We start from the raw sequence: 27,877 nt of genomic DNA, 5'->3' as shown, positions 1-27,877 counted from the left end.
GTTTCAAATCTCATTTCTTCAAACCATAAAGCAGTAGATTTAGAGGTATGATTTGTAGCCTTATCCTGATGGAACTTAATACATTCATGATATTTTGGATAAAGAGATGAAATTTTGTCTTTTAATATAGGTGTTTAAAGTTTTTTCTGATTGTAATCAGAATTAATTTTGATATTTGTTTCAACTTTCCTTACTTTAAGTTTCTCGTTATAAAAGAATCCAGTAAGAACAATAAAACCTTTAGAAAAATTGTTCTTGTTTTTTCTGAACCAATATACTGTGTCTTTTTCTCCTCTTTTTCGGCAGTAAATTAATCTCTTTCTATTCCAATCGTTATACGTATGTCCAAGCTTCATGAGTTGTAACTACACTGAAGTGCCACTAAATTAGGGATAGACATGGCTATGCAGATTGAATAGAGTGCTGCGCCGCATCTGGGCTTACGTGAGGAAGTTGTGGTAAATGCACATACAGCTAGCACTATGGTTGTTAATAATCAGTGGTTTCACATACCAGTATAGGTAAACTTTCTGACATAGAGAGCTTCAATATAGGGCAGATAGTAGTCACTCGTCGCATGGGCGATACAATTTCCAAAATCCTCAGCGGGATAGCATTTTAACGATCGACAGTGTCAAGAGCATACCGAGAATGCACGGATGGTGGGAAAACGAACTAGCGATCGGGCAAAGTGCAAAGCACAATTAACTTAGAACAATCGTGGTGTGAGACGCCTCAGCCGTATTGTACATGGTCAACGAAGTAAACATTAGCTCAAATTACCACCTAGCTGAAACAGGCGACAGTCGTACAGTCAGTAAAAAGATCGTGTATCGCTCCCGTCAACATATGGCCTTCGGAAACCGTAGACACACGAGGGTATCTTTCCTATAGCATGCCATCGAGTACCCCTTCTTACCTGGGCAGGAAAATATAGAGAATAGACACTAGTGGACTTGAAATGTGTAGGAGTGATGAGTCTCGATCCGTCTAATTAAGCCCGGTTGTAGGGAAGCGGGTAGTATATAGCTTCCGGAGGCAGAGGCCTTAATCCGTGTAAGGCAGTCTGCTAGAAAGCAACGGAGTCCACGTTCTCTGGTGTATAATAATAAGAATACCGATGGAAGGCTGAGAATATGGCGAGAGAATCATAAAGTTATGAATCCGGTATGGCAGATTGGACCTGAACTGGGCCGTGGAGGCTTAATAATGGTCTGGGATGCTTTCTTCTGGTTGTGTTTGGGATCTCTGGTACTTGTTCCAACCTCCCTCAATGTGATTCTGTACGTAGAGTTGATGACCTATCCTCTACATCCATTTATGTTCCTGTCATTAACACGGAAAGGGAAAATCCGAGAAAGATAACTGCGCTTCTCACAGGTTAAGGTTGGCTACTGGTTGGTTGGATGGATAAGCATTCGTCTGACGTCTCTCTCATGAATTGGCTACTTAAAAGCCCAGCCCTGAATTCTACTGAGCATTTCTCCAAATTAGTATATCTTATTATTGAGAAATGTAGAGGATTGAAGTGTTATAGTCTATTCACTCGGTTTTTCTTGTTCAGAATGTCTGTTATGATGTTCGTATGAAATGTCGTCGCCTGGTATGATGTCAGAATGTCGTCTGTTGTGATCGTTTCGTATGTAAGCATATGATTGATCTTATTATTTATAGCCCTTCCTAGGGATAAATACATTACTTCTAATGATATATAGGTTATAGGGCTTCGCTTATTTAATAGGAACACGACCCTGAAATCTTTACCTATCCATATCTGTCCTTAGTGGGTATCATAAAAGTGAAAAATAAATCCAAATGTTGGAACAAGCCTGTGCACTTGAAGTTCTGAATCACATCCAGTGTGGCAATATGTAACAGTAACTTGGGTAAAATAGCGATTTAAAATATCTGAAGCATAACTTTCACATCGTAAAAGCAAATTATCACATTTGTAGTATAAAAGCTTTGGCATAACGTTCTCCTCGTAGGTGCTAGGGCTGTAGCGTCCTCCTCCCTCCGTGTCTTGAAGCTAACGGAATATCGTAAGGGTAGTTGTTGAGGCATACAACAGAAGTGGGCGGAGCATAGTTGCACAGACCAGTTGTCGAAATTTTTAACACATAATACACATCAATGTGCTGCCCCAGAGGGCGCAAGATCCATATCGATTTGCCAGCACTAATTAAGGAAATATAATAAGAAATAAATAATGAAATGTAGAAAAAACACTATTATCACTATACACTATGCAAAACTATACACTATGCACATCTTTCACCAAAACTCATTTTGGTGTATTGTTCTTGCTAATTATTAACGTAAGTTAACGTTACGCTAACCAGTTAATTTTATCTTAAAGAGGTGGATATCAAAGATGGTGTGGTGTATTTAATTATGGCAAAGCACACTAGGGCTATCTGCCTAAGGGAAGGGATGCCTTCGTGGAGAACTTTCTAAGAGGATATTAAAGAATTAAAAATATTTTGATATATTTTTGTATTGTGTTTATATTTAGATTCATTTTTACCCAGCCAAAGGTAGATGAAACCCTTTCCATGAGAGTGTAAGGAAAACATAATTTCTGCGCTTTTAAATAATAGGTCAAAGAAAAATACATGTTTTGAAAGTACTTTTTGTATTGAAAAATATTTTCTCCATAGTATTCACTTTTTTTCGTTCTAATAATAATAATCTCCGGTTATATATAGTTATTACGTTTATGTTTTGTATCACAAGAAATCGCCCCAAAAAGAAAAAAATATTTGAATATTTATGGCATAGGTAGTTTAGTGTTGGTTCGTTTTCCACTTTTCCGCTTACACTTTTATCAAAAAATCAGCAAAAATCAGAGATATTTATTAAAAGTTATTAAAACGCTAATTTTCGCCCTCTTTTTTCGGAATGGCAACAGGGATACAACGGCAACAATGGCCTCGTGCCATTATTGCTGATGTAATGAGAGAGAATTATCGATTTTATGCGATTTTATAAAAGAAAAATGAATAAAACAAAAATAAAAAAATAAAATTATAAAACTCATTCAAATTTTGCAAACCTCGTTTCAAGGTGCACTGGCTCTTGTCTAGATGCACCTATCTAGCAAATTCGTAGCCCTGGGTCTATTATTAGCTTACACTCAGCCCGAACGAAAGAAAGACACATAGAATCTTCCCTCTATTAGAGTTATATATCAGAATACCTTTCATTGTTACACATTCAAAGAATCCTTTTAATAGCGTTCGAAACAATGAATTAACCAATAATTGTCTTAGGCTTTTGTTGAATTACAAGAAAGTTAAGGTATACATTTTTAACAATACTTATAAACCATAATCACTAGAGATACCAAATCTAGTGGTGCTAAAAACTTACGTGTGGAGCTTATTTGCTTAAACTTGCTATTTTTAATGCTGAAATCGAATTCGAACCATTTTTAGAAATGGAGTTCTTTTTTTTCACAGTATTGTGTTACGTTATTATACCAACACCCTTTATCGACAGCTTATTCGGCATACTTATTTGTTTTGCCACTGCCTTCCTTTTATTTTCTCGAAGAGAAGAGAGAATTCGGGAAAATAATGATGAAAACTCTATTAACCGTAATGAACACAAGTTTAATGCCGGAAACAAGGTACGTAATTTAGATTTCCTTGATTCATATGATGATATTAATGAATTTAATGATGATTCCTTTGATGTGGTTATATGCAGTGACACCGATATCCTCGAAGTTAATAACGAAGCTTTTGATAATAATCTTCTCAATTTGCATATTGATAGTGATACTGACCTCGTTGACCAGTTTGCCAAAGATTTCGATAATAATACTTATGATATGCACAATATCAGCGATGAAAATCAATTTAATTATCTCCAACATGAAACAGAAAACTATTTTGATTTTCCAAAACCTGATAACTCAGGTAATCAAATAGGCACGAATAGCACTATAACCATCTTGAACCAAGAAGAATTCAATTTGAATGCCTGTTTTAAATCATTGGATGCTGAATGCAGTGTATCGCATAACGATCTTGGAGCACAAAGTGACATCGATTCTGGTAATCTCCTTAACACAAATAATGAACCAGGAATGAATGGCAAAGTGGATCAAATAGACAGAATAGAACTCAAAGCAATTCAAGATTCTCAAGAACACCCTGTTGATGTCGTAGTTGGTACCGTCCCTGTTATCTATATTGATGACGAGTACACTCAACATCCTTCTTCGAATCATAGCAAACGTTTCAAAATTTCAAAGCTAAGAAAACCATTACTAAAATATTTCTGCTTTAAAAAATTAAAAATAAACAAAGGACTTATAGCATATTATCGAGATCTCAGATAAGTTTACACAATTTCAGTTTACATTCCTCAAAAATTTGTTTGCCATGACACCAATCACATTGACTGACATGTGACTGCCTAAAAATTGGACATTGACTCAGCAATGACTGATTATGTGACGATCTCTTTGACTGACCAGTGACTGACTAAGTGAAAATCTCAATGAGTGACTAAACGTAGGACTTTGACTGTCCAGAGACTGACTAAAAATTTGACATTTACTGAATAGAGACTGAGAAAGTGAAGATCTTAGCGGACCAGTGACTGAATAAAAATTTAACATTGCTGTTCCGTGACTGAGTGACGATCTCATTGACTGACCAGTGACAGACTAAAAATTGGACATTCACTGAACAGGGACCGATAAAGGGAAAATCTCCTCGTCTAACTAGTGACTGAATAAAAATTGGACTTTAACTGAAAAATGACCGACTAAGTGACGATGTCATTGACTGAGCATTGGATATGGACGGAAAAAATTGCCTTTTTCGATAAGAGAGCGGAAGGATATTTTCAGTCCAATCGATTTCGCTACAGCTGAAATGCAAACAAAAAGTCATTTTAAAATTCTTTTCTGCAACTACATTTCAGAACTGTAAAATAAAAATGAAATTATATGTTAACCTGAAATTAAAATGATTATTTGCAGTTAAATATTATTGCTAAATTAATTTTCTTGTGTTCTTAAATTAATTTACTAGTTTACACACCATATTCAGTTATGATGTACCAATATGCTCTATTTTTAACTATAACTTCTCATTGAATTAAGGAAAGCTATTATTGAAACTTTTCTTAGGCATATTTTTCCTTGTTGTCTTGGCTCCCAATTCGAAGTGACCGTCAGCCACTTCCTTTTTGTTTTTCGTAAGTTATTTGTCGGCATTTCGCATAAAAAATCTCCAGATTATCATTAAAACACGAATAAGGATGTTATTTTTATTTTAGATTTTGTTCTCTCTATGGCCTTCATGTCAAAACGTACTAGAAATAATAAATGAGATTATATTGCTTTTTTCAAACGAAGTATTTTCAATATCTGTCCCATAGCAATATGCTCTGTCATTAAGATTGCTAAGAGATTTATCCTGTTTGATTCCTCGCCAACGTGCTGGCTGCATGGGTGGCTTCTGCAGTTTCCCTTATCTCAACGTATATGAGGCAATTTCCCTTAGAACGTTCTCCGCAAAGCCATCCCTCGCGCCAGGCAGGTAACCATCCTTTTCTTTGCCCGTTTCAAATAACCTAACTTTTACTCAAAGAAATCAGTCATGACATGAAATTTGGAAGAAATGAATTTAAATAATTTTTATAAAAATATCTTGATTGGATATATACTGGAAGTTAAAGAATTTAGAACTCCACGGATACACGAAAAACAAATATTAAACTGATTATATTATAATTATAATATATTGAGATATTGAAAATACTTCGTTTATTCGACATAATTTTTATAAAAATGTCTTGATTGGATATATACTGGAAGTTAAAGAATTTATAACCCCACGGATACGCGAAAAACAAATATTAAACTGAAAGCTTTCAGACTTTGTATTACACCCAAATGGATATTTTTTTTTTTCATTTGCACCGACGTTTGAACAGAATTCGGGTTAATATCCTTCTGGGTTAAAAATATTTAAAAACAGAGTATTTTATAAATTACAAAATGAACTTTTCATATATTTGAATAAATATTTATGAGACATTATTAATAAAAATGAGAATAAAGGAAAAGCTATGAATAATCCTCAAACGTTTAGTCTGAAATTTAAAATCCAACGAACCTATCGCAAATCACTGAGTACAGGGGTTGTTCAGGTATTTCTTTAAGGATTTTGCAAAGATTTAGATATATAAACAAATCTTATAATCTCATTTTCTAATATATTCCGTCTGAGAGCCCTTTTGTTGAACCATCATATTACATCTTGATTTCCAAGAGAAAAGCCTTTTCCTGAAAACATCAACGTTGATTTTATGCCACTATGAAATATGAAATACATAACAAAACAAATTCCAAATTTGGGCTTCCATATGTCCATATTCGGGTGGAAACATATGTTACTTAAAATTCTATGGCTTTGGGTACCGTTGATATTTCAGTGCAAGAAATATACATGCATTCATACAGATTCTTCATTATTAATTTCTTTAACTATAATGCAAGGCTCTGTTATTTGGTGGCAACTATTTGAAAAGTGAACCGACATTTATACTGAATCAACGCAAAATGCCAAAACGAAATGAATAGTTCTTCTGGGCAAATTGCCCCTTTGGACTAATAAAACTTTTTGTTGCTAATTATAGGCACTTGTTACAAGAATTTCTATGGTCAGTATTTTAAAAGAATTCATTTTAATTACAATCTGAAAAGTTTTTTCATTACACCCAAAGGGACGTTCCTTTAACATTTTGTGTGTTACCTTTATTTATTAAATATCATGTTCTGTGCACTTAAACCATAAAATTGCATTCAACAGCAATATCGCAAAATAATTTTAAAATGGTTAAAGATTTAGAATTTCCTATACACAAAGCTCGTGCGCTGGAGATATATTTTTTTTTTTCATAAAGTGTTGCCGTTGCTCGCTTTGAAATAATTCAGATTATTAATCATAAATTCGTTAGTGTTACAAAATATGAAATCGATTATAAAACCAACTTCAAATTCCAAAAGTTTGGGTTTCTAGATAACCATATTCCGTAGAAGATTAAGTTATTCAAAATTTGATGGCTCTAGGTACCGTTGTTTTATCCCAATGCGAGAAACATACATACGATTATGGAGATTCTTCATTACTTAATTTCTTTAACTATAACACAGGGAGATAATATTTGGTGGCCACAATGCAAAAAGTAAACCAATATTTATAGTGAACAAACTCAAAATGTCAAAACAGTATCAATAGTCCTTCAAGGCAAATTGCCCCTTTGGACTAAAAATAAAAAGTCGTCTGCAAATTTAACTTTCTATGGCAACGTTAATCGTTTTCTTTTTCTTGATCGCGCTCCCGCGTTAGAAAAGTACAATTAAACATGTCACAAAACGGTATACTTTTCACGAAATTGAGTTTGTCTTGTAGGAATGAAGCTTATGTAGGTTGGGCTGTGAAATACTTCGAAAATTGCGTTCTTAAAATTTTAAAAAAATCAAATTCCTTAATGAAATTCGTCTGACATAGAAACAAGTTTCCATCCGATGATGCCACCGGTATTTAAAATTATATTAACATTTTTGAGATTGTAATTAATATGATAAAAATTATTTAACAAATCTGTTACTCACTAGTTCCCTCATATACTCATGTGACTTATGTATTTTAAAATTACGATCAGCATTAATATGCCAGTATAAGATTTTTGTTTTCTTTTGAATGAAACTGCTTTACCTATTTTAAGCAGAACGGTGGCTTCGGAGTTATAATGACGTTCTTTTATATCTACTGCTTTAATTTTGCTTAGAATATTTTTCAGTTTGCTTTTTACCGCAAAAGCGTTCAAGAATGTAAATCAGAAATCCGATTTTGTATGTGTTTGACGGTTCAGAGATGAGTGATTATTTTTTGATTAGATGTTTTTTATTGGAAAATAAAATAGTCTGCAGGAAGTGACAATAATTAAATATTAAAGCAGTGGAGACTTTTAGGCCGAATTTTTGGTATACAAGTAAATAAAATGCTTGCACAAATGAATAAAATAATCGTCATAGCCAATTCGATGTGTCATATACAGAAATTTTGGCTGTGACCTAATAATAATTTAAAGTTGCCCTCTCAGTGTAATGTTTGTTTATACTCTTATAAAATTTGTTCCTCACAAATGTTTCCACAAATTGTTACAACATTTAAGCATTCCCCCCCCCTTGCTCAAATTCAAGTTCACTCGGCTCGAAGACTCAATAAGAGACTTCTCACCACCACGCCCACAGTTGGATAATCTGAGGTTACTGGCAAGTAATACCTAAACAGCAGAAACTCAGTATAATCCCATATGTGTCTAAGTATTAGTAATCTCTCTCTTCATCTGAGCTGGTAAAGCGCAAGAGACCAACAATAAAGTTCTATATTCACAATGAATTCTGCCATTTTTAGCTATTGTCTATTTTCTCCTTTCTGTTCACTTTTTGAATATTGGATATGGAATGAAACGATCTTTATGATAGTAAATTCTTCGAAATTTTTAATCGTCGGTCCTTTGGTATTTAATTAGAAAAGTTCTCAAAGCAAGACCCAATGTGGAAGCATTTCAGGTTACTATGTGCACTACAATTACATCTGCATCAAGGTATAAAACAAGCCATTTAATCGCTCTGTGAAAGTTTTCATGTTAATGTGGCTTGCAGGTGAAATTCAACTAGTTGCAAACGAATAAAACTTCTAGATTTATTTTTCAGTGGTGTGAAAACAGTATTGATGTGCTTTCAAGCCAGTGGACCGATGAGCGGTTCAGCAATTATGTTCCTGAACACTGGTAATTCGACCCAAGTTCGATTCTGGGAAGAGGTGCTGATTGCATGGGCTTTTTCATGATAGGTCCTCTGTTTAAGGAATATACTAACTAGTTTTTCTTGAAACTCCCTACAAGAAGGCAGATTGCGCACGCGTGCTTTGCCATAATCAAATAATACGCTTATTATGTTACGTAAATGACCTTGCCAGTGGGTATAAGAAATAGATAGACAGGTAAAAGATAAAGATAAACACTTTATTTGCAGCAATAGTATATAAATGTAGCCTAGTAATGTAACTTAGCACAAGCTAGTAAATAAAAATGTTTTTGTCAAAGACTTATGCAATTAAATATAGATTTGTTTAGTGGTGTATTACACTGTTGATCGAAAGTGCACACTGAATGGAAAGTCTGAACTTAAAAGCCCGTGAATTTTATTTGTCAAAGCTCAACTGTCACTGCAGAAACGTTTAGGTTCCTGGAAAATGTAGATGAGAAAAAAAAGTGGAGTAACTATTAGTTGGATAGGTGATACCTGCCGAAGAAAGATGATTTAACAGGAACATGAATAGAAGTAAATTCTGAATAATTTTATAAACTTCTGAAAGGATTACTTGATTTCTTGTTAGCTTTCACCCCAAATAGGTTGCCATATTTTCTATATATACAGATGCCTTACATTCTTATATTTCTATCCGATATACAATACATTTTGTTATGAGATTTTCTTCATATGCTGCACGAATGCCTCCTGTACTACGTATGTGTGGCTCACTTACAAATCTCTTAATTGCTTCTTATGGGCTTAAGCAAAATTAAATATTATGTTGCCTATAACCACTTTTGGATTAATGGATAATGGATTTGTGTACTAATTGAATTGCAGTATAAAAATATTTCATGTTTTCTACCGTCGGTTTGTTTTTACCCTGATACCATGTTAAAAAATTTACTATGTATTCTTAATACCTCATAGGATATTTCCTTAGTTAACCGAACTGCAAAATGTATACATACAGATTATAAGAACTCAGAACAGATTAAAATAAATAATTACTTAAATAATTGGTTTCTATTTAAAAACAACAGTTTATTACTCGTGTTGGCAAACGTTCAAACGAAATATAAAATATTTAAAAAAATTACGTGAAGTGAAAATAAAATATTCAATTTTATTCTCTTTCATTTTTCAATGAAAATTGTACAAACCATTGAAACATTTTCAAAAACATTTTTTCTTCTGAAATATTTCTAAGAAATTTATGAAATGAAGTATACGGACGATTGAAAATCCTAAGTGCTGAACAATTCGAATAAATAGAGAAATAATTCGTTTAATAAATCATCAACAATACTGCTGCTTTACATTTTTCTCAATTTTACCACACTAGGATTAAATATGTATTATTATAATAATTCTAATCATCTTCGCGGGCGTTTTGTGGTTTGACGGTCTTACGGACCGCATAGCGTAATTAATACGGGTAAGTTAATTTCTATACTACGAAAGTCTAAGACAACTTTACTATTATCGAACTGTTGCAAAGGACAGCTTTGCCGGCTCCTTGAACTAAAGCCCTGAAGCACATAACATGGTCTATGGCGGGACTAAACTTTTGACGTCACAATGTATTCTCGCATTTACACTACGCGTACTTTCTATTTTCTCCAAATATAACAATAATGAATTATTTATTATTGTAAATTAACGTTAAATTCTTTATTTCAAATTTACATTTCCAACAGTTAAGCTTAGGCATTACTGAAAATCAGTATAATAAATTGTTTATACTTAAAATTACTATGATACCGTAAGTGGATTCTACCAATTATTAAAACCGTAAACAACGTCGCAGACTCTAATACTTGCATTTCATACAGCTTCAGTATTTTCAAAGATTTTTAAGCTTTAGCATTTATGCAAATAATAAAAGATATTTTTTAATTTAAATTCATATTGTGGAAAATTCTAGGTTTATCAGTTTTACAAATTACTCTATTACTAAGTAACGGCACAATCCCTTACATAACAGTAGGTAGACGATCTTCATTATTTTCTAAAAATTTTAAACTTTATATTAATAAAAAAAGAAAAATATTTTTATTGCATAAGAACATCATACACGGATTTCATATCACGGTTTCTTAAATTCCTAACTCTCGTCAAATTTCCTGTCGGCATAATAGAATTATACACATTAATAAATAAAAAATATAATTACACACAATGAGAGAAAATAAGGTCAGGAAAAAATACTACAAATTTGGAACACAAAGCAATGCTTCACACACACACACACACGTATTATCAAAGGACACATGTTATCACGTCAATTACAATAGCAAAGACTACGTATTAATGTAATGAGGTAAAAGTAACTTATAGGGTCCAAGTTTACAGTTTTGCTACTGTTGAGTGAATTGTCAGAATATCGATATTTATCGTAAGTCGGAAAGCATTAGCAACGGCTGGCCGGCGTCTACAGTTTTGAAGGACAACAACATGGAGGTATAGGACTCATAGTCTCCCACCCCTCTTCTTAACCAAACACTTATTGAGAAGACTTTCGGATCGCCTTATAATGAGTTACCCCTTGCCACAAAGAGACAATATATTTACAATCATCCATGCCTTCTCCGGTATTCGAACTCTGAGCCTTCGGTACGGCATTCAGCGTCTTTAACCACTATCCCGGCTGCGCTGCGCCAACCCCCAATATTTAAGGAGAGGAACTTCTGGGCGTATGGGACCGAGGCTCTCCCAACCCTCTATCCCTACTAATAATCTCTTGGGAGGACATTCGGCTCACCGCATATATTTAGAGTACCCCATGACGAATAGACACTATACATTTACAAACATCCATGTATTTTCGGGATTGAAACCCGAGACATCCGGTACGGCAGTAAGCGTCGTTAACAACTGTCACTCTTGAGAGGCATAAAATAGTATGCAAACATAAGGCTGTTTTCACTTCTAGTTAAATTTAAGGACATGCATAAACAGTTTAGTTCAAAGTTAAATATCTGATAAGTCTACACTACAGTTAATCTGTTACTTAGCTTACCAGCAGCACATCCACTTTCTAATTTCGCCCTTCAAACGGAATTCCCAGGTACTACCTTTTATTGAGGCAGTGCCCAACCCTCCACTAGCCGAACTAAATTCCTAATTTTAAGCTCTCCCGCAGAGTTTAAATTTGTAGCAATTTCTGATCTGAGCAAAAATTCTGACATGAAAATTGAAGAAACGTACACCTCAAAATGTAGCAGTTAGTAAAACTTATGAATAGTTATAAAAAACTTTCTAAATATGAATGCCGCACCGAAGCTCAGAGTTTATGACATCATTTTTGAATCGAGTGTTTCAGTTGGAAATGAATGAATGATTTTCGTTATTTTAAAAAAGCTGAAGGACTTAAGGTTCTGACTCGGAAGAAATTTGTTTCTGCATAACAAGAGTTACGCCTTTGATTTGCAAAGTTTTGATTTTGCTTAGTTTTCCTTTGTCATGAAGCGGACAGATCTCCCTTCTACAGGACTTCACTCGCAGGCATTCGAAATAATCGTTCTAATCAGAATCTAGTTCTGCACAATACTGACTTATACAAATGTCTACACTGGGGATCTTCAAACTTTAGCACATACAGGTTGGCCAGTCACGATATGCTTCGAAGGAATGTCTATATGTATCGCATGATTTACGCCTTCAGTTTGCAAAAAGAATGCTTAATTTTTAATCTTCAGTTTGCAAAAAGAATGCTTAATTTTTATTATAATTAAGTATCTCTCTTCCGTAAGACATCATTTGCATGCAATGTAAGTAATCTTTCTGGTTAGACACAACTTCTTCTATAAAGTAATGTAAGATGTCTAAATGGGTGTACGATTTATGGAATTCATTTAACAATTAAGATTAATTTATGTTGTTCAAAGTTAAGGTTGATCAGATTTAAGGTTCACTTTTTGGATTAGAAAAATTGTGAAATATATTACCTCCATAGCTTAAATTTAAGTACGTTTAAAGTATATTTAAGCATGAATCATAAGTCAGCATGTATAATGGAACTTATAAGATATGAATTGGAAATTTGCTAGTTTATTTGGTAACCGTGAAAATGAATCTTATATTCGCGAAATTTCATGAATTCTCTTGAAATCTGTGAAATACATCGAAGCAAGCTCTTGATACAAATGCTTCGGAGAGATATAATTCAGCATTTTTTAAAAATTAAATAAATTTTTTGAAGCATTATTATATGGAAGCTGTTATTTTGTTTCACTTGAAGAATGTGCACATACGCATATTCTGGAAATTGTATCCCTAGACAAGGATTTTAGAATTTCCTTAAAATTCGCCAATTTTACATCAAGTTTTGAATCATCGTTACAAATGCTCCAAGTCCATTTTCCGATTTTTGCAGTTGAACGGGAGAATGAAGAAATAATATAAGTGCAAACCGTAGAAATAACAGAACTGCAACTTATGCCGAAGCACCCGTCTTCCTAAAGCAAAAAAATGCAGTTGGATTTAAGAAAATTTTCCTCAGTTGTTTGGCCGTTCGTTGTAGTTTTAAACTATATACAGCGCAAGCTTATACGAAAATAAATGTAGCTAACAAATTGACTAAAATTTTCTATAATAAATATAATCTCAATACCTCCATGTAATTTTAAAAATCATCAAATTGAAACCTGTTTCCATGTCAGATGTGTTTCATGAAGAAGTTTGAAATTTGAAGAGCGTAATGTTCGAAGCATTTGACAGTCTGACTTGTATAAGCTGCATTACTTTGTGTAAAAGTTAATAAAAGTTTATTACAAATTTTCTGAAAGTATTATCGCAGATAAATACTGTTATTGATCGATAGTAATGAACGATTATAGCATGAATTTATTTAGAAGGAGAAACAAAGTATTTGTGAGATTTCCTGTCCTGCCTTGCTTTGAAGCATTTTGAAAACACGATAGCTAGAAATAAAGAAGTCAGGTGCATTGTTTGCATGCCTTGGATATAGGGCCATACAAAACTTGGAGATAGTTTTGAACTGGCTAAACAAGATTGAAGAATTCAAGAACACTGTAAGATCTTTGAGAACTGTAGAAAGATTAAATGATTATGAACATGTATTTGATGAAAGGGAAATACAAGGGCATTATCGAAAAAGGTCGAATTGAATGAGTCTAAAAAAACTGGGAAATTTTACTACTTACCCCACTGACCCGTCTTTTAAAGAAAATTCCACCACTAAGTTTCGACCAATTTTTGATGGTTCTGCTCGACAGAAAAGTTTTAATTCACTCAATGATTGTGTAGAAAAGGGCCCCAATCTTACTGAAATGATACTTTCAATTTTGAATTGTTTCAGATTCCCTTACATTTCTCTCATAGAGGTGAAATTAAAAAAAATTCCTTCAGCAATGAAACCTTAGCAAATCCGAGAATTTTGAATGAAATGTGCACAATTTTGTGATTCGCTTATTTGAGATCTCACGAGTTGCCCCTAAAATATCACATCTTGATATTATGCCTTAGGGAAGCTAAAAGTTGGACACCTCTGCATTAAAGCTTCAAAGAAAAACCAGCCGCTATGATGTAACTGCTGAAAGCCTACATTCAAGCGAGCATCTGATTATGACAAATTTCTTTGTCTTTGATTTTGTGTGCCAGGATAAATGTCAATCTTCGTGAATTATTGGATCGCATGGAAAATTAATGTTAGTTCTTTTTTACTTACAGTGGGAGACCCATTAACAGCGGAGGTGTAAATTGCTGAATACCGGTAGTTTGATCCAAGTCGAATCACAAAAATGAAAAGGACGGATTTCGTCAAGGTAAAATTAAATGTAGAAAATTTGCCAGCACAAACTAACATAGATCTTTTTACTTATAGCTGGGAACCCATCAAGAGCGGAGGAGAGCTCACGTGCCTTTGGTCACACCCCTTCCTACATTTGAGCTTCCTGCACTGCCGCCCAGCTCATGCATTTTTCTACCTTCTGCGCTCTTAGTAGCATCTAAATCAAGACAGCCGGAACATAGCACGTAATTATTGCGTGTTAATCGCGGCTTAGAGAGGAATTTGAAACAGTGGAGGAGTAAATTGCTGAACACCGATAGTTTGATTCAGGTCGAATCAGATCTCAGCTTACCAATAGCACATCCACTAGGAAAAGGACGGATCTTCGTGAAGGTAGAAAATTTTCCATCACAACTAACACGTTAGGATTAGATCACGTTTTTATATTTTAAAGATTAGCAGCAAGTGTAAACTGCAATTTAAATACTTTAATTCATAAAAACCTTCCTGTGGGGCTTTAGAAAAGCACTCCTGAATGAAACATCAGTGAATGCGTCCCTAGATATGGCTTTCAGAATTTCTTTAAAATTCTATCAATTTCATATCAAGTGCTCTGCTATCCACTTTAATTCAAATTTTCAAATTAAATGTAAATATGTTTCCAACAGCAGCATGAAAATGTTATACAATACAAATGATAAAACCGCAATTTATTTGAGATCCACCGCTCTGCCTAAAATAAGCAGAACAGCTTGATCTAATAATTAGGTAGCCGCCCAAGCATGCAATGTTTTTGCTCGCAATTTTAAAATACATGAAGCGAAAGAGCGTACGAGAAAACTAGTGAGTAACAAATTGGTCGCAATTCGTACTATAAATATTGTAATCTGAAACTCTAAACACAATTTTTATAATCCATGACACCATTGAATCGAAACCTGTTGTCGACATATTTCAAAAGAAATCTTAAATTTCCTGGGATCTGAAGAAATAAATTTCCGAAATATTTGATAATCCTAATTTAAATAAACTACATTAATTTTTTTAAAGTAAGTAAACAGTTATCGTACAGTTTCTTGAATGTTTATCACAGATAAATGTTGATATTGATCAATAGCAATGAACGAGAATATAATACCTGTGCTATGGCGCAATGTCATCCATAAAATTTCCACCATTGTTTGTTCCATAGTTCCATCCATCTTCCACGTGCTCCAGTAATACAAGATGTATATTTAGCCTGGAAAATGATCAAAGAAACTCAAAGATCTCATACGGGGATACTCGCTTAGCTAGCCTGGGTCAAACTGCGGCAAGATGAGATATTTTGTGCTACCAGTATAATTTCTACTAAAAGGGACAACTCATGATCTCCTAAATAAACAAATCACATAATTGCGAAGGTTTCATTCAAAATCCCCGATTTCACTGCTGAAACAAATACTTGAATTTCACCTTGCTCATGGTGTACTCTATGCAAGAAAAGAAAACGCATATACAGACAATTTAAATGATTGTTATTTATTTCCTAACACGAGCGTTAGTGCCTAACACTAACGAAAGCTGACGACCAAAAATAATTTTAACTAATCTAAACGTTATTAATTTATGATTTTTAAACTAATAACACTAAAATCCAGTTGTTTTAACATGTTATTTTCATTCTGTGCACAAAGTTGTAAATGTACTCGTAAATTTTGGTTGTGGAGAAACTAATCTGGTTTGATTGAAGTCGTCGTTACTCTCACAAAGTTCTCAAGATATTCATCCGATATTCTGGTTCTAATTTTAATCTAAGTGTGAAAATACTTGTTAAGAAATATACTAGACTGCCAAATAATGATCACATGCTTCGCTATACAGTGATGCGTTACTGATTGTCATCATGATTTGGCAATGCATATATTTGGGAACAACTATTTTAATAATGAAGCATTCTAAGAGTAAAAGTAGAGCCAGAACACTAAAGAACCTTCTCGAGAACTCACTGAGCATTGCAACAACTTCAATCGAACTATATTATTAAGGAATTAGTTTCGCAATACTTAGGAATACCTGGGTCAGGTTATTAATTCTATATTAGTTTCGCAATATTTAGTTAGTTAGGAATAGTTAGGCTATTAGGAATAGATTCACAATTTTTTGGTCGAATATGATATTAATTTTATGATTTGTTGTAAGTACTACCAAAATTTACAGTGAAATTTTATATATGAAATGTCAAATGAAATGCCAAAATACTTCTCGGTTGCTGTCACTATATTAAAATAATTATAAATTAATAAAACATTTAAATTACTTTTATGTATATATTAGTTAATTTTTGACCTCATCTATTGCTAGTGTTAGTGACGGCTTGACGCACGAATCAAGAAAACAACTTAAATTTTATACGTATGAGATTTCTTATATATAGTTAGTTCACTCCGAGTAAATTTGAAGTAACGCAGTCAAACCAGTACGTTTCTCTCCAAGAGGTTAAATTCAAAAATTTGTTTCAGCATTGAAACCTGAGCAAATCGGAGAATTTTCAATGAATCTTATGCAGTTATATGATTTGCTTATTTGGGAGATCAAGAGTTGCCACAGATAACAGAAATTATTAGTGTAGCAGAAAAAATCTCATCTTCAGTTAAAAAGGTTGGACTCTGTACTAAAGCATCAAAGAAAATAGATGATCTATGCTATAGATGCTGAATGCATGTATTCGAGCAAGTATTAAATACGAGAAATTTCTGATTCTTTAATTATTTGCCAGATTAAATATGCAGCCTTTTTTGTATTATTGGGGCAAAAAATTAAATGCTAAACTTTTTTGCTTATAGTTGGCATTGACCAGCAGCCAAGTGGTAAAATTGCTGAACAGTGGTAGTTTGGTCCACGCTGAACCACAAGACGACATAGGATGGATCTTTGTGAAGTTAAAAAATATAGATAATTTGCTGACAAATTGAGTTAATACTTAACATATTGTATTTAAAAGATGTTTTAACATTTGAAAATTTAACAGAAAGCCTTTACTGTTATTTAAATACTTATATTGATTTAAAACATTCTGTGATGCTTTAGAAAAGCGCTCGTGAATAAAATATAATTCAAGTTTTTAAAGCATAAGTAAATTTTGTTCAAAGTTTTAAAACTTGTTTCAATTGAGGAGTATTGCATTTCGCTTAATATTCAGAATGTATCTCTAGATAAGGATTTTAGAATTTCTTTGAAACTCTGCCGTGTTTACGCCAGTGCTGAATCGACGTCAGGCACGCTGTTAATCGAATATCTGAATTAAGTCTCTGATAGCATTTTCGGGTTACAGCAAACCGGTTAATATTTAACATTTGCTTTCGGCCCACGACCGGTAAAGTCGCTGAACACTGGTTGTTCGGTCCGAGGTTCGAATCCCGCGAACGGGTTGCCTGCATGGGCGTTTTCGTGGTTTTCCCCATGTGTAACGTGTATACGAGGCAGTTTCCCGTAGAAAGTCCTCCACGAAGGCATCCCTCCTCTTAGGCAGATAGCCTTACTGTGCTTTGCCATAATTAAATAAACCAAACAGAACCAAATAAGATCTGCTTGATTTTGTAGAATTTAACTACATAATCATCTGTAGTATTTAACTACAAAATCAAGCAGATGTTAAATATTACGGGTTTTCTATAACCCGAAAAAGCTATCAGAGATTTAATTCAAATATTCGATTTACAGCGTGCTTGACGTCGATTCAGTACTGGCGTAAGCATGACAGAGTTTCGTATTTAACTACAAAATCAAGCACACGAAATAAATGGAGACGAATTTATTTCAAAGACACCGCTATGCCAAAATGAGGCATCGCAGTTTTATTAAAATAACTGTTCCTGTAAGAGTAATATTAACGCCTCTATTTTAAAATTTATATAGCGCAAAATTGTACGGAAAACCTGGTAAGTAATGGATAATTCAAATTTTGTTCATAAGTGTCCTCCAAAATTGTAAACACTGTTTTAAAAATCCATGTCATCATAGAATCGAAACGTGTCCATGTCAGATGCGTTTTCTTAAGAAATATGAAATTCGTGGAACCTGAAGAACTAAATTTTCGAAGTATTTCACAGTTCAAATTGTATAAGATGCATTTCTTTGTTTAAGAGTTACTAAAGAGTTATCAGATATTATCTAAAAACGTTCTCAGATATAAATGCTGGTTTTGACTCATGGGAATGAAGGAGAAATTCATGCATTTGTTTAGAAACAGAAATGAAGTATTTGTGGAATTTTCTGAGTGACAAAGTTTCAGTTTTAAAACTTTTTTATATTAATGTCTACATGCGTGACATAATTTACGTGAATGAACTAGGAGCGGAAAATTTATTCTAAATGAGGGGAAAAATGTTTTTCTTAAATTAATTTTTTTTAAATCTACATGTCTGCCATCCATTTGTGCACAAAATTTCAATTATCATTACAGAAGCTGCAATAAAACTAAAATTTAATTATGAAAATAAAATATACTGACAGCGATTTTGGATGCCAAGTCTTATCAATAATCTGTATCCTCAGATTTTGAATGAGATTCGTACCAGTGTTTTTAAATTTTCAGAGGTGTTACTCATGTTCGTCTTTAATGCGAATCAAACTAATATAAAACTGGACTCAAAACCATTAAAACCTTAAAATATCTCTAAACGTGTGGCATAAAAATTAGTACCATAATACTTCAAATTAACTAAACGCAAAATGTATTCACCGGCCAGGTAAGATAGCTTCGACCGCCTCTTGTTTCAAACCGCTGACTTACATGATTAGTGTTTTTTGTCTTATGAAACGCTAATTCGTAACAAAATTTCACTTTAATAGATAATGGATTTTAATATGTTGTATCATCTAATCGGAAATCCCATATCTTTTCTTAGTCTAAGATAACGGAAACTGCACAAGAAACTGGTTTGCAAACTGTGTTCTCTTGAGTTGGGTAAAACTTATTACAAATTTAAATTACCTGTGAAAAGTCTATCGAACGACTAACATACGGAATTATCTAAACCATTTTAAAACATATTGTCTTTAGCAACTATTTAACTGCAATCAAAAAGCAAGTTTGATAAAAATTTAAATAAATCTAAAACGGTCACTTGTTATAACTAAAATAGTTGCTGTTTTAAACTGATCTGGCTTGTCTGAATCAGATCAAACCCACGAAATTCATCGTGGCAATGCTTCAAAATAGTTCTTGTCGTTCTGAAGAAGCTTGGTCAACGTACAAGTAATAATGCGACTTTTCTCATTTACGCCCTCAATTTGAAGAATAGGGCCCCGGTGGGACGTATTCGAGAATTTCTCCCACCCTTCTTTCCCTACTGCAGTCACTGGAGAGGATTTTTGGTTTACCGGATATTTAGAGTGTTGTATGCCGGTCTGAGCGTATATATTTACAAACATCTATGACTTTTCCGGGATTCAAACCCTTTCCCTTCTGTACGGCGGTGAGCGTCTCTAAGCACTATTCCTGCTGGGCGGTGCTTCCAGTTTTGAAGGAAAGCAGCCTGAGGTACTGAACCGATTGTCTTTCACACTTCTTTTCCTACCAAAATCCTCTTGAGAGTTACGTTCTCTCAAGAGGTTTTTGGTAACCCTGGTCTTTCGCTAAGGCAGTCAGCGTCCCTAGCCACCATCCCAGTTGGGAGACATAAAAATAGTCTGACAAAAATGAGGCTGTTTTGTCTTGCAATTAAATATGAAACATTCTTAAACACACAGTTCAATTTAACGTTAAACATATGATAAGTCTACACTACATTTAGTCAATTAGCTAACCAGTAGAATGGCCACTAGCTAATTTCGCCCCTCAGATGGATTTAGCAGGAACTACCTTTCATTGAGGCAGTGGCCAACACTCCATTAGCCAAGATTAATTCCTGCTTTTGAGCTCTGCCTTAATATTTTAGTTAATATTTGTATAATGATGAGTTAATATTTGTATAAATTTCTGATCTCTTTAAAACTTCTGACGTAAGGAAAGACGGAGAGAACACCTAAAAATATAGGAGATAGTGAAACTTATACATATTGTCAGAAGCTTTCTTAATGTGAAATTCTTTTATGCCTCACAGAAACTCAATATTTTACCTTCAATTTTAAATCCAAGGTTGCAGATTAAAAAAAAAAAAAAGAATGGGTTTTATTTTTTACCACGATATTTTCGATGACGTTGATTTAAGCTGTGAAGTTTTTGAACAGCTTTATTTTCGACCACGATATTTTGTAACACAATATTTTAGAACTGCGATATTTTCTTCCACGATGTTTCCTACCACGACGTTTTCGCCTTGCGTTGTTTTTGCCGCGATGTTTTCGGCTGTAACCTATCAAAATCATAATTTAATAATGTCTAGATTAATTTAAGTTATCCTATTAAAATCAGCCATTGTTAGTGTTAGGCAGCAATGGCTCCCCAATTGAATTAAGTCAATATGTTCTACATATTCGTTTTCTATTATACACTGAACAAATTTGAAATAAAGCAGTTACTCGTACATTTCTCACCTAGAGGTGACACTTAAAAATTTCATCTAGCTTTCAAACCTGATCAAATCCGAGAATTTTAAACGAAATCTACGCGGTTATATGATTTTCTTATCTGGGAGATCAAGAGTTGCCCTCTGATATTAGAAGTTATTTCGGTAGCCCCCACAACATCTTGTACTCTTAAAGTGTGGCCCAGGGAAGCTGTAAAGCTGGACTCCTCATTAAAGCCTAAAACCAAAAAGAGTCTCTCTGCTATTTTACCAGATGAATGCATGTGTTCAAGCGAATATCTGAGTATGAGAAGTTTTGGTCTTTTACTTCCGTGCACGAAGTTATCGCGAAAATATTTGGGTATCATATTTCAAAGAAAATATCTGTTCTGACCGCTATCGAATGCAATTTAACGATGTTTTTGCGTGACATGTGTACATGTGTACATAAGAACAGCATAAAGGACACTTTTTCCCAAAACGGGTGTCAAAAAAAGATTTAAGATCGATTCAAAAGAGTTTTTTTTTTTTTTTTTTTTTTTTTTTTTTTTTTTTTTTTTGTGGCGTCTGTACGTACGTATGTATGTATGTATGTCTCGTAATTCAAAAACGAGTTGTCACAAAACGTTCAAATTTTGTATATAGGACTTCTACGAAAAGCATATAAATATATGTTACACCCTCTGTTACTCGGCTTCATGACCTCAGTTTTTTTATTATTATATGTTGGTAAATTCTGCATTTTTGATTTAAAAATGATTGAGTTATGTTGTTCTTGGCTTTTTGATTAAGGTATTTATTCCTTTAGTTTATCTGCATGCAATGGTTGTAAAATTATCAATAACTTAATAGTTGCTTAATAGTGGCTAAGTCTAACGATTTTTAACATAGCAGCCCTACTTGTTAACATTTGAAAATTAGCAGAATAGGGAATTAAGTTAGTTTCTGCACTTTCGGTGTCTTTTTCCAGTATGGGACCAAAAGTAAACCTGAACTTTAGTGCACCGAAAAATTTACCTTCTTGATCGCTGGCCGAATTGCTTGTTTTTGCTTAGAACCCCAATTTTTATTGGAAAAATCGTTTTTTTTTAAGTTTTTAAACTGAGTTTGGTGTTTTATATTTTTAAATTTTTAATGAAAGTATTTTGAGGTTTTATATATTTTTGCCTTACTCCGAAACAAGCAATGAACTAATTGAATGAGAAATATATCTGTAATGAAATTCGAGGAAAATAGTTTTAATTAAATGCAACACAAAGTACGTATAACTGAATATTCATTACAGGGAATTCATGTGGTGTACAAATCATATATTATTTATTATTTGTTGGATAAATATGCAGCTTCCTGATTTATTGACGCACGTGGAAAACTAAAAGTTTTTTTTTTTTTTTTTTTTTTTTTTTTGTTAAAATGGGGGACCGAGTTGTTGGCAGTCGAGGGTTGAAATTGCTCATCACTACATGTTTGATCTAGTTCGAATCAACAAACGATGTAGAATGGATTTTCGTGGAGATAAAAAAGAAGAAAATTTGCTGACAAAACTTGGGTTAATATTTTGAAAATACGTTTTAACATTTGAAAGTTTAGCAAAAAGCCTTTACACTATTTTAAATACTTCAATTCTTAAAACTTTCCAATGAAGCTATAGAAATATGCTTTTGAATAAAAAAATTATTCAACTTTTTAAAGTCAATGCTTTCAAAAAATTTTAATCTTCAAAGTGTTAATTTATTTTCTCTTTAAGAATGTGCATTTACGTATATTCTTGAAAATGCATTCATATATAAGAATTCTAGATCAGGTCTTGAATCAACTTCGCACACGCTGCAAATCAAACCTACTAAGTACGTTTGTAAATACTCTTCCAATGAACAACAAAGAAAAGAGAACTAAAATTTATCACGTAACCACCTCTCTGCCTTACAGAGACAACGCAATTTAGTTAAAAAATTGAGTGTTCAGAGGATTGACCGCATGTCGCTGTAATGATCTGAAATCCATATAAAAAAGAGTATACGAAAGAAATACTGATTAATAAACTTCTTCTTAATTTTTTCATAATAAAAGTAATTCAAAACAGTAAACATTATTTTAAAAATCCATGGCACCATCCATTTGAAACCTCTTTCCACGTAAGATGTATTTCATGAAAAAAATCTCAAACTCTTTCAAATTTGAAGAACTAGCTTTTCGAACGATTTGGCTGTCCAGGCTGTATAAGGTGCATTCGTTTTTTTACTGTTAGTAAAGGGTTACCACAGGTTTTCTTAAAAATTCATAATAGGTAAATGCTGATATTGATTGATAGCAATGAACGGTCGCAATTTATGTGCGAAACTCGCTACAGTCCTGTTTGATTAGCCAAGATAGAAACGACGGACATGAGATGGTCGCAGTCTCAGTGTACTTACCGCAATATGGTAATTTGAATTTCATTTCATTTTATAATCCGCCCAGGAAACTACTGACGGAAAGTGTTCTTTCCAAACTTCTCTCTGACACTAATAAGTATATCCTAACGGGTGATCTCAACGCAAAGCACTCCGAGTGGGGGTGCCGTAAAACTAACCAAATTGGTAAGGTCCTCTATGAATTTATAAATAATCACCCAGCTGCCTTGCATGTTACTGAGGAGTATACGTATAGACCACAGAACCCAAGAAATGCAGACCTTCTTGATATTCTTCTGACAAATACTTCAATCCCTATTTATACTGAAGTAAAGCACGAATTGAGCTCTGACCATATACCGGTCATTGCTTACCTAGGCACTACTAAAGAGGCAGAAAATGAAATGATCCGCACGACTGACTGGAATAAGTTCCAGAAGTTTCTCAGTCAGAATCCGCCCATCATTGATACTCTGAACTCGCGGAAAGATATAGATGATGCAGTTGATACCCTCACTGATTCAATCAATAATGCTATTGAAAATGCCTCTAGACACGTGAGAAGAAATAATAACGCTGGCATTCTGCCACAGGAAATTAGAGAGATGATTAAGGACCGGAATAGGATGAGGAAAGCGTGGCACCTTACATGGAGCCCTCACGTTAAAAGAGATAGGAACAAATTAAATAAATTAATTACAAAGAAACTATATGAGCATAAGAGAGATGTATGGGAAGAAAAAATTCAGAATCTTAGTCCGAATGATGGCAGTCTCTGGACGTTCATGCGTAACTTGAAAAGGCAGCGTACATGAAATAAGCCGATTTATACTGAAAACTCTGTTGCTCTCAACAATAAAGACAAATCGACGGTCCTTGCGGACCATTTAGAAGAGCAGTTCAGAACTAACATGACGCCCATGGACATTAATTTTGTCAATGAGGCATGCTACTTTGTTAGGGATTGGCTTAATACCCACAGTGCTAAGAGGTACATGGCCACTGCTACCCCCAGTGAGATCAAAGAAATCACAAAGAAGCTTAAAGTCAGAAAGGCCCCTGGCATAGACGGTATTAATAATCACGCACTTAGAAATCTGCCCTGCAATGTTGTGACAAAATTCACGAGTATTATCAATGCGTGTCTTAGTCAATGCTATTTTCCCACAAAATGGAAAATCGCAAAAGTTATTTTATTGCCTAAGCCCGGCAAGGATAACACTAAGCCAGATGGGTACAGGCCCATTAGCTTGCTTCCGGGACTAGGAAAGGTCTTTGAGAGATTAAACTACAGCAGATTGAAAAACTATATTGAATTACTGCCTCCGGAACAATTTGGTTTCCGGAGAAAGCTTTCAACAACGAAGCAGCTGGTTCGGCTCGTCGAGTTTTGTGGGGATGCGCTTCACAAGAAACAAAATATCGCCTTACTCATGCTAGACGTGGCGAAGGCATTCGACCGCGTCTGGCATGAGGGGCTTATTTATAAACTTATAAATCTCCCTATGGATAGAGAGCTGATTCAGCTAATTATGTCTTTCATCACTAATAGGAAATTCACTGTGGCTATTGGAAAGGACATCTCCAGTTTACGCACCATGAATGCAGGCGTCCCACAGGGGTCCATTTTAGGACCCGTCCTGTATTTATTTTATGTTCATGACTTCCCTAGGGCTCACATTGGCAGAAATTACTTTCTTGGGTGCTATGCGGACGATACGGCATTAGCCGTAAAGTCCGCAAACGCACACCATGCAATCAAGAAATTACAGGAGCTTCTACCAGTGGTAGAAAAGTTGTGTAAGTCTTGGAGAATTGCTATTAATACCAGCAAGTCGCAATTATTATTGATAAGGAGGAAAAATACACAGTTGACTATTAAGAGTAAGCTCTTCTTATTCTCTGAAGAGATTCCTAGAGATAGTAAGGCGAAATATTTAGGAGTAATGCTAAATGAAAGATTAAAATGGGGAGATCATATAACAGAGGTCAGAAGAAAAATGTTCACTATTGTAAATAGTCTCATCCCTATATTGGGTAATTATTCTAGCTTAGACCTCAGGAAAAAGAGGCTAGTTTATATCACGGCAATTAGGCCATTGATGACTTATGCGTCGCCGGCCTGGTGCACGGCTACCAAGGAGGATATAAAAAGACTTCAAATCATGCAAAACAAAGTCTTAAGGCTTATCACCCATGCTCACATTTTTGTGAGCAATGCTACACTGCACTGTGACTTAAAACTGGACACTCTAGAAGAGCACCTGAATAAGATCAACAGGAAATTCTTCACGAAAGCTCTGAACTGTGACCATATGAGAAATTTTGATATCTTTACCTACGAAATATTGAATGAGGACGCCAAACTGCGCCCACTTGCGGCCCACCTTATCAGGGACCCGAACTTTCCCACCTAGTGCCCACCTGTAAATGATGTACCCAATGTGTTTATTAGCATTCTTAATTTTGTATTTTACTCATTTATTGTACTCTATATTTCTTAAATTCTCTAGTTTTATTCACATTCTACACTCATTTTATGACTCCCACTTAGTCATGCCTTTACCGGGCCGGTTACTTGCTTGTGAGCTCTTGCGTTGCTGGTCTTCCTATTCTTTATCCGTCTTTCTCCTCCTTACTGCGGACATTATGTGAAGATAGTTCTATGTTATTGTGCCCATCCGGCATAAATTTGATTGAGCCAGATAAACTACTGATCTCAGTGGTATTCTGGCTATAAGTTATCAGTCAGTCAGTTAGCAATGAACGAGAATATCACGCACTTGTTTAAAAACCGAAACGAAGTCTTTGCGAGATTTGTTGCTCGAACAAACCTCAGATTTGATATCTTCATAGTAGTCTCTTAAGAGAGAGGAAAATTCATTCTGACTGCAAAAAAATTCATCTGCTTTCTGTTACAAGATTTTTTAAAAACGTTACTGATGTGAACGATAGTGCAGTAAAGTGATCTTGATGGAGCACCTCGATCAACCTTTTAAAAGATCAAAATATTTCGCCACGGCGTATTTAGCTTCAGCGATTATGTAAAAAAAATCTTTAAACAAAACACCCAGTAAATCTTTGCTCCAAGTTCCTCTTGTTCTGTGATTATCAAGCAAAATGCATGATTTGCTCCGCTGTCATAGGTGATTGCACAAAGGGCGCAAACGATACACTGAGTTCGAGCCGTAGGGCCAAATGCCGCGAGTATCTTACTATATTACGTGTTCCGTCTCTTCGAAATAATTGACTTGTGGGCCGCCTGACAGTAGAATGCAAATCGTACACTTATATACTGATGTCGTAATTACCGTTTGAGCATAACTTCTGGTAACAAGTTTCAACGATCAGTTTGTCTGAAAGAATAAGGGTAAGATTTGTTGATTCATTAGCTTTGCTTTCTTCGCATTTTTACTTCCTTATAAAAAATAAAGAGAGTTTTCCTGAAGTAAGCCCTGAAGGAGAGAGAAAAACAATCGACATTGGACATGTTCTTTAAGCCCTAAAGAAAGGAAAAGGACTGATTAATAAGAAAGACTATATGTATGTATTATATTTGTAATAAATAAACTTACTAACAAATTATACTTGTACATGACATTTTTTAGGATCTCCAGAAGGAATTAATCGAATTCCCATTAACATATATGGTAAATCAAAGACGGTTAATGAACAATTTGGATAGCGAACATAATCTTGGAACGGATTATGTTTGTTAACCGATCACCCACTGCATATGATTTCTGCTGTACTGAGACTTAAACTTTCAACTTTTCTGGATGGAATTGAATTATCCATGATTAGGGCGTTCCAATATGGAATTTTCTCCGTTCATACTGCCGCGATTTAAGACGATCGGACAAAATGTTAAATTTAAACATTTTGTAAAATATACTTGATGTGAAAATCTATTGAAAACGAAATTTCTAGATTTCCAATTGTTAATTTTATGCTTTAATTGTTGAATTTCGAGTTTTTGCCTTTAATAAATATCCGTGAATTTACAGACTACTCTGTGATATTTTAATAGATAATTTTAAATATTAACTTTAAAGAATAACAACATTGGTTACAATATTTCATACCTTAATAATTTTTATTCAAATACTTTGAAATTTAAAATATTTTTAAAAATACGACAATTTGCTTTAAAGTAAGACATAAGTATCAGAGTTTTAGGTTAAAGTCTGGAAAACTGAAAAGCTTGTGTCAGTTTATTATCCGGAAATCAGTCTTTGCCTGCTCTTAATACTTTAAATATTTAGATATAGCCGATTTATTACAGTTTATGTTAAAAACACACTAAAAAATTAAGTCGAGCTCCGATTTTGTTTATTAGAAAAAAAATAGTTCCAGGAAACATTTAGCGGAAACGAATTAGCATTTTCGA

This window comes from Stegodyphus dumicola, chromosome 2 (assembly GCF_044657685.1).
Source record: "Stegodyphus dumicola isolate Sdum_Otavi_A_Nest chromosome 2, ASM4465768v1".
Classification (NCBI taxonomy): Eukaryota; Metazoa; Arthropoda; class Arachnida; order Araneae; family Eresidae; genus Stegodyphus; species Stegodyphus dumicola.
Note: the sequence above shows the minus strand (reverse complement) of the source record.